This window comes from Cricetulus griseus (genome assembly GCF_003668045.3).
Source record: "Cricetulus griseus strain 17A/GY chromosome 1 unlocalized genomic scaffold, alternate assembly CriGri-PICRH-1.0 chr1_1, whole genome shotgun sequence".
Classification (NCBI taxonomy): Eukaryota; Metazoa; Chordata; class Mammalia; order Rodentia; family Cricetidae; genus Cricetulus; species Cricetulus griseus.
The window spans coordinates 255,566,244-255,573,418 of record NW_023276807.1 but is presented as its reverse complement, the minus strand read 5'-3'; the positions used below and the strand labels follow the sequence as shown (position 1 = coordinate 255,573,418).

The following is a 7,175-nucleotide window of genomic DNA, read 5'->3' as shown; positions in this document are numbered from 1 at the left end:
TCATAAGTAAATGATAAAATTAAAATTGAGTTCAGTCTAAGTATTTCAAGATGGTTAAGATTAGACATAAAAGATTTTACATCTTAATATGGTTTACAAATTAATGTTTTTATGGCTAAATTCTATTAATTAATGACTTAAGCTTAGAGAATGACTGATAATTGACCTCTGCTTCACTCAGGAAAATTACATTCTTCAGACTTAAACTTGTCATCTGGCATGAAAATTATAAAATATACCTAAATAACCAAAAAATAAAATTTAGCCAGAGCACCAACCAAAGCCTGTCCAACAAAACAGCTTTCCAGGCAAGTTAAGTTGAACTAACATTTACAGGCAGTTAGAAGAAGCCACATGCCATCCACAGGACAAAAGCACATTGCTCCAAATGTTTTTAAACACAGAAATGGCTCAAGTATATTTCCTGTGACCAAGACATTTAGAACTTATTAAAACTTATTAATAAATTAAATATTTTAAAGTGTAACAGTGCTTATTATAAATATTAAATGATGTTTGAACATAAATTGATGTATATTATCTCCCCAAAATCCTATGGCCCAAGATCAGAAATTTCAGAGGCAGATTTTGATGAAGACAAGAAATGTAGAAATAAGAACAAATTTCTAGGCCATTCCTGTCTTGCCCCTACACCATCAGTTAGAGAGGTGAGTGCCAGGGCATCCTCTAGGCCACCTCTCCCTCTTTGAGTCCCCTAACCTTCTGCCTCCAGACCCTTCCTGCCACCAAATACCCCAGAGGGACCTGGAGGGAGAACAAAGCAGCCAGCATCAGCCACCATTCCTGCCTTGCCCCTCCAGCCTCTGGAGAGGATAGACCCTTGAACCCAAACCCACCAGAAGAGGGAGAGACCCCACCTATACCCACTGGAAGAAGATCTGGGAAGCCAACAGTATAAGAACACATCCAACAAAAGAAATGACACCACCAGAGTCTAGGGACTCGGCACCAGAAACACCTGAACATCCCAATGCAGTTGAAACAGAAGAGAATGATCTTAAAAACAATCAATGGTCATTAATATCCCTCAATATCAATGGTTTTAACTCACCTATAAAATGACACAGGATAACAGAATGGACAAGAAGACAGAATCCATCCTTCTGCTGCATTCAAGAAACACACCTCACCTTCAAAGACAGACATTACCTCAGAGTCAAGGGTTGGTAAAGGTAAAAAAAAAAAAAAAAAAAAAAAAAAAAAAATCAGTAGCCCTAGTATATACAGAACATAAATGGGCTAAGAAAGAAATCAGAGAAACATCACCCTTTACAATAGCCACAAACAACATAAAATATCTTGGGGTAACTCTAAACAAACAGATGAAAAACCTGTGTGACAAGAACTTTGAGTCATTAAAGAAAGAAATTAAAGATGAAACCAGAAAATGGAAAGATCTCCCATGTTCTTGGATAGGTAGGATCAACCTAGTAAAAACAGCAATCTTGCTGAAAGCAATCTACAGATTCAATTCAATGCCCATCAAAATCCCAGGACAATTCTTCACAGAACTTGAAAGGACAATTCTCAACTTTATGTGGAAAAACCAAAGACCCAGGATAGCCAAAACAACACTGTACAATCAAGGAACTTCAGGAGGCAGGCATCACTATCCCTGACTTCAAGCTCTACTATAGAGCCATAGTAATGAAAACAGCTTGGTCTTGGCACAAAAATAGACAGGTAGACCAACAGAATCCAATTGAAGACCCTGAAATTAACCCACACACCTATGAACAGCTGATCTTTGACAAAGAAGTTAAAACTATACAACGGAGAAAAGAAAGCATCTTCAACAAATGGTGCTGGCATAACTGGATGTGGACATTTAGAAGATTGCAGATAGTTCCATATCTATTGCCATGCACAAGACTTAAGTCCAAATGGATCAAAGACCTTAACAAAACCTAGCCACACTGAACCTCTTAGAAGACAAAGTAGGTGGTACCCTTAAAGGAATTGGTACAGGAGCAGAACATAACACCAGTAGCACAGACACTGAGATTGACAATTAATAAATAGGACCTCCTGAAACTGGAGAAGCATCTTTAAGGGTAAAGACACAGTCAACAAGACTAAACAGCAGCCCACAGAATGGGAAAAGATCTTCACCAACCCCACATCAAACAGAGGGCTGATTTCCAAAATACAAAGAACATAAGAAGCTAGTCTACAAAACACCAAATAATTCAAATAAAAAGTGGGGTACAGAACTAAACAGAGAATTCTCAATAGAGGAATCTAAAATGGCTGAAAGACACTTAAGAAAGTGCTCAAATTCCTTAGCCATTAGGGAAATGCAAATCAAAACAACTCTGAGATATCATCTTACACCTGTTAGAATGGCTAAAATAAAAAACACCAATGACAGTTTATGCTGGAGAAGATGTGGAGAAAGGGGAACACTCCTCCACTGCTGGTGGGAGTGCCAACTTGTACAGCCACTTTGGAAATCAGTATGGCAGTTTCTCTGGAAAATGAGGACAAGTCTACCTCAAAATCCAACAAGTCCACTCTTAGGCATATACCCAAAGGATGCACATTCATACAACAAGGACATCTGCTCAACTATGTTCATAGCAGCATTATTTGTAATAGCCAGAACCTGGAAGCAACCTAGATGCCCCTCAACTTAAGAGTGGATACAGATAATGTAGTACAGTTACACAATGGAATCGGGGAAAATAAAAACAATGGAATCTTGAAATTCAAAGGTGAATGGATAGAACTAGAAGAAACCATCCTAAGTGATGTAACTGAGTCACAGAAAGACAAACATGGTGTGTCTAGACACAGTGGATTCTAGACACAGTGAAAAAGATTACCAGCCTACAATCCACACCTCCAGAGAAGCTAGGAAACAAGGAGGACCATAAGAGAGACATACACCGTCCCCCAGTGAAGCAGAAAGGGACAAGAGCCCCTGAACAAATGGAGAATATGGTGGGAGGGGGGAGGGAGTTAAGAGAAAGAGGAGGGGAGAAGAGGAGGGTGGAGGAGAACATGAGGGATGAGGAAGATTGAGTGGGGAGAGGAATAGAGGAGAGCAAGAAAAGAGACATCAATAGTGGGAGCCACTATAGGTTTAAAGAGAAATCTGGCGCTAGGGACTTGTACAGAGATCCACAAGGATGACCCTGACCATGACCCTAAGCAATAGTGGAGACGCTACCTTAAATGCCCATCCGCTAAAATGAGAATGATGACTACCTTAAACGCCATCCTAGAGCCTTCATCCAGTAGCTGATGGAAGCAGAAGCAGAGATCCACAGCCAAGCATTGAGTCAAACTCCTGGAATCCAATTTCAGAGAGGGAGGAGTAATGAACAAAGGGGTCAAGACCACACTGGGAAAACCCACAGACACCCCTGACCTAAGAAAGTGGTAGCTCACGGAACCCAGACTTGTTCTCATTTTCCGGAACCCAGTGGATGGGAGGATGGAATGGGGAGGGTTGTTGAGGGGTATGGGAGGGTGGGAGGGAGAGGTAACTGGGATTCATATGTAAAATAAGACTGTTTCTAACTTAAATAAAATTTATATATAAAAAAAGAACAAATTTTCAGAGGTAGAAAATATAGTAAGGGGAGAAAAGGATAAGAAGTTTACAGATTTCAATTTTAACTAGGACTCCTCATTTAAGTAGCTATGTGAACTAAGTATATGCTTACTTAGGCTTACTTTCTATAATAGAGATTATATTAGACATGCATAAAGCTACTGTAGGATTTAGGTAGTCAATTACAGCAAACCTACAGCAAAACTTCTTCCTCAACATGGTATAATTTTTGTTTTTAAAAGGTCTTATATCAGCCGGGCGTTGGTGGTGCATGCCTTTAATCCCAGCACTGGAGGCAGAGGCAGGCGGATCTCTGTGAGTTCGAGGCCAGCCTGGTCTCCAGAGCAAGTTACACAGAGAAACCCTGTGTTGAAAAACCAAAAAGAAAAAAAAAAGAAAAAGGTTTTATATAATTTAAGAATAACACTAAACCGTTGAATAACAGTGGCTCAAAAACTCACGCATTTCTTTTCTGACACACACAAGTCCCGATTAGGAAGTCTGAGGTTGCTGCAGGAGCTCCTTAATGTCACCAGGCTTGCAGGCTTGTCCGTGCTTCTGTCCCATCATTTTTGGTGTATTGCCTCCATTCTCTAGGTAGACACTTGATCCAGGGCAGATGATGGAATTCCAGTCAATTTACAATCCAAAGAACAAAGTAAAAAATAGGAGAAGGCAAAATGAATTTTTCCGCTACTGTGATGATAATCTGTTTGTGCCTTAACAAATAAAGCTTTCCTGAAGGTCAGAGGGTGGAGCTAGCCACTAGTTAACCATAGAGGCCAGACAATGGTGGCAGACACCTTTAATCCCAGCACTAGGGAGGTGGAGATAGAAATATAAGGCAGGTGTGGAGACAGGATCTCTGGTCCATTCAGTCTGAATATTCGTAGAGACAGGATCTTCCCCTTTTGCAGTCTGAGGATTTCATAGAGGTAAGAGCTCTAGTAGGTGGTAAAAAGGCGAAATATTTATACAACATGAAAAGAAACCTCTGCTTCTCTGATCTTTCAGCTTTCACCCCCTAATATCTGACTCCAGGTTTTTATTACTTAGACCAACTAGAACTTGCACAACACCCTACACTCTACGGTTTGTATTCCTCATGGTCCAATGTGACTAAAGACTTGGTTCCCAAATTATGTTACTAGGAGTGATGAGGACCTCTGAAAGGTGGAGTCTAAAGGGGGAAAGAGAGTGAGGGTTTGGGGGTGGAGTGCAGTAAAAATGACTTCCAGATGTGACAAAGCCGTTGACCTATGAACCAACTGCCTCTCTGGTTATGGCACAAACTTGAACCTGTACTATTTCATCATGTATGGAGGAGGGGTTCAGGAGCCGTCAGTCACCTCTCAATGAGGGGCTGAAGGCAGCTGATGTTGCTAGATGAAGATTTATTTTCTTCTGTAGTGTAGCCACTGGTCTGTTACTGTGTTCCAGTAAACAACCCCCTACTTATGCATAGGTAAGCGACCCTGACTGAACTTAGAGAGAGGAAAAGACATAAACGTGGAAGGATGCTTATTGGGAAGAAGCATTTTACTTGAGAGGGCGTGGTAGTAGAGGGTAATGAAGATCTAAGATGCCGCAAATTCAGACAGTAAATGAAGAAAGTTGCCAAAGCCGTGTTTTGTAAAGGAGGCGGAGTCTCGTGGAAGGCCACTGTTACTCCTGTGCTATCAGTCACCATGACGTGACGTGATTGAAAGATGCAGATGCCCTTCCTTGAATTCCCAACGCTGAGCTAAGCAAACCTTTTCTCTTCACTTGTGGCCTATACCAAGTATTTCATCATCTTAATAAAAATCCAATGCAGTCCTTTCAAAGAATCTTTCAGAGGTCTTTGGCAGCACATCAATCCTCGGGTGTCTAAAGTGGATGTTGACAATAAGCCGAAACCACTTGGAAATCTGCCATCTACTAAAGCGGGTTTAGTTAACGTGATGGCTTCAATGAGATTTTCCCTAAAAGTCTTGAGCACTTCAACAGTCTGTTTGGGGAGGCTTAGGAGGTGTGGCCTTGATGGACTAAATGTGCCACATGAAGCAGTCACTGAGGTTTAAAAAGCCACATACCGGCTGGAACCAGGAAGGCACTGAGCTTAAACTGAAGCAAGTTCTGGGGACGCTGGTGGCGCCGTGGTTTGAAGACAGGGTTCCAGGTCCCCGCGTCCGGAGAGATGGGGCGCCGGCCATCAGACACTGAGGAAGAAAGCAGAAGCAAGAGAAAAAAGAAACACCGGAGATGCTCCTCTTCAAGCACGTCTTCAGACAGCAGGACATACAGCCGCAAGGAGGGAGGGAGGGAGGCGGCCAAGGTCCGAGTCCAGGTCCTGGTCTAGAGACCCTCAGCCTCGCTCCCGTTCTTATGAGAGAAGTCGCAGGCACAGGTCAAGCAGCAGCTCTTCCTATGGCTCCTGAAGAAAAGGAAGCCGAAGTCGGTCCAGGGGTCGAGGGAAGTCTTATAGAGTTCAGGGGTCTTGGTCCAAAAGCAGAACAAGAAGGTCCAGGTCAAGACCTCGTCCATGTTCCCATAGTCGAAGCAGTGAAAGATCCAGTCACAGAAGAACTCGAGGGACAGAGAAAGACGTAAAGTGCGGGACAAAGAGAAAAGAGAAAAGGAGAAGGACAAAGAAGTGCGCAGCATTAAACAAGGGGAATCTGGAAACATCAAAGCTGGATTAGAACATCTGCCAGCCGCTGAGCAGGCCAAAGCCAGACTACAATTGGTCCTCGAAGCAGATGCAAACGCTGATGATGCATTAAAAGCCAAAGAAAGGAATGACGAAGAAGAAAAGAGGAAGACCAAGCTACCCTGGAGGGACAGGTGAAAAGAGTGAAAGAAATTGAAGCCATCGAAAGCGATTCTTTTATTTAACAGACATTCAGATCAAGTAAAGAAGTCAAAATATCTGTAGAACCAAGTGAAGCGAAGCATGTGACTCCAGCATCAGGACCAACATCAGTAGCTGCTGACCCTCCCAGCACTGGAAAGGAAATAGACCCTGACAGCATCCCCACGGCTATCAAGTACCAAAATGACAATTCTCTAGCTCATGCAAATTTATTTATTGAAAAAGCTGAAGCTAAAGAAAAGTGGTTCAAGAGATTAGTTGCCCTCCATCAAGAAAGATTAATGGGCAGTCCTGTGGTCTGAGGAGGAAGAGACAGTTGAATTGACAAAAGCCTTGTGAAAATTGAGGTTTTTAAATACCAATATTAACTTTTACTCAAAATAATTTAGCCAATTACATAGAATGAAAATCTCATTTCTTCCATTGTGTTCAACTGAATATTTTTGATTCGAATCAAACGTTGTGAATAGTGAATCTATTATAAAAGGTATGAACATACCACAAACATATTGTCCTGTTAATAAAGCTAATCACAAAAATATCAGGTATGAAGTAAATAAATATTCAGTAGTGTTTATCAAAAAGAAAAAAAAAACACATACCTGTAGGGAGACACTGTAGCCCCTGTAGCCCCGCCTCCTAGTAGCCAGGACAGGTGTGCTGGGACACGTCCCTGAGGGCACGTCTAAGGTGAAGGCAGGAATGGTTCCATTTATTTATTTATTTATTTATTTATTTATT

At 41.7% G+C, this 7,175-nt stretch overlaps 1 pseudogene; it reads left to right on the top strand.

Annotated features, from left to right (window-relative positions):
• Window positions 1-5,663: 5,663 nt before the first annotated feature.
• On the top strand, window positions 5,664-6,736 carry LOC100762434 (annotated as a pseudogene).
• Window positions 6,737-7,175: the final 439 nt, after the last annotated feature.